The following is a 2,026-nucleotide window of genomic DNA, read 5'->3' as shown; positions in this document are numbered from 1 at the left end:
ACAACAACAACAACAAAAGAAGACCTAGGAGTCCTGATGTGGCATTGTAGGATAAGCAATGGACCACAAAGTCAGTCTGAACTACAAGATCGGTGTTTCAAACTTACCAGTCACTCCTCAGAAACCCTATACAGGGTAAGAAAAGTCAGAACCAACTCAAAGGCACTTAACAACAACAATAAAGAAGACCTGGTCGTGGTTAGACATTGGGCTGCTAACCACAAACTTGTGTTGTTGTTAAGTGCCACAGAGTCAGTTCCAGCTCATAGTAATCCTGTATAGGATTGCTAAGCCTATAAATCTTTACATGAGCAGAAAGACTCATCTTTCTCCTGAAGAGCAGCCAGTGGATTTGAACAGCTGAACTATGGTTAGCAGCCAAATGTGTAACCCATTATGCCACCAGAGGTCCTTAAGCAATTTAAACTCACCAGTTGCTCTGTGGGAGAAAGATAAGCTGTTTGCTCCCATTAAGGATAACAGTCTTGAAAGAGGTGCGTCAAAGTGACAGAGTAGTCAGACCCACTGAGCAGATGCTGTGCAATACAGACACACGAGAACAAGTGAAATCGATACAGATGGTGTTCCTGGAACACTGAGCTTCAGAACCATGGACAGAGAGATGAACTGAGTATCAACTGGAAGAGGAACTGAATGGATTAGCAGGAGAGAAGAAAACCAGGAAGGCCATCAGCTGGCATGGAGCGTCACAGCCATCTTGGATTTTGCTAGCAGCTGCAGATACAGTGGCCTGTAGGTACAGGGCCAGGCTGCAGGTTGGGAAACAAAGGTGGATTCCATTCTTTCTTGTTCTCTTGCCCTACTGGTAGCTGGGGTGCGGCCAGTACCACCAACCCCTGCACAGCAGCCAGTGGACCATGCATAACCTCTGCCTAGGGTCCTATCAGAGCCATGTGAACCTGCCATAAACTATTCTATGGAAACAACAGACCAAGAACTGCATTCAGACTTCTTTCCAGTCTCTATCATATCCACCAGAAGACAGGTGGTGAATTCTGAGAATACACCAACATGAAATCATCAATTAAATATAAATACAAAGATACCACATTGTCTCTAACAAAAAAGACAATTTCAGCTGATATAAAGAAACAAGAGAGAGTGTTTCAAACAAGTGATCAAAATTATAAAGTCAGAAAATACAAACCAAAAATTGAATCAGAACTACTTGATAAGGAGGTTAAAAGAATGCTATTTAATTATTCTCAATAATTTGAGAGAATGATTAAAGAAAGCAAGAAATAATTCAGGAAAATAATATGAGTAAACTGAAAACTAAATGAAAAATTGGAAGCCATATAAAACAGCAGTTAGGAAGCCAGAAAGTTCAGAAATAGATAATACATTAAAAGGGCAAAGTGGAATTGAATCAATGGAAGGTCGAATCAGTAAGTTTAAAGACAAATCTCTCAATATTCATCTTCCAGAGGAACAATCAGAAAAAATAATTTTAAAATGCAAAGAAATCCTAAGATTTATGTAGGACACTGTTAAAAGAAATAACATATGATTGGAATTCCAGATCAAGAAGAGACAAATAAAACCATAGAGAAAACTGTCCAAGAATTGCTGGAAGAAAACTTTCCTAACATCATAAAATTCATTAAGTTAAACAAACCTCAAACAGAATAGACCCCAAAAGAAAATCACCAAGGCATAGTATAATCAAATTTTTCAAAGTCAAGGACAAGGAAAAAATCCTGAGAGCAGCTCAGGAAAAACATAAAGTTACCTAAAAAGATATTCTCTGCTTTCAGCCAATATCCACTGGACATCAGCAATGATATCTCTCGTTCCACGGCCTCTTCTAAATCCAGCTTGAACTTCTGGAAGTTCTCTGTCAATGTATGATTGTCGCCGTTTCTGTATTACCTTTAGCAAAACTTTACTCGCTTGAGATATCAAAGAGATTGTCAGATGATTTCCATATTCTGTTGGGTCACCTCTCTTTGGAGTGGACACAAATATGGATGTCTTCCAATCAGTCAGCCAGATAGTTGTCTTC

This window comes from Chrysochloris asiatica, unplaced genomic scaffold (assembly GCF_000296735.1).
Source record: "Chrysochloris asiatica unplaced genomic scaffold, ChrAsi1.0 scaffold00015, whole genome shotgun sequence".
Lineage (NCBI taxonomy): Eukaryota > Metazoa > Chordata > Mammalia > Afrosoricida > Chrysochloridae > Chrysochloris > Chrysochloris asiatica.
This window is presented reverse-complemented; position numbering follows the sequence as displayed.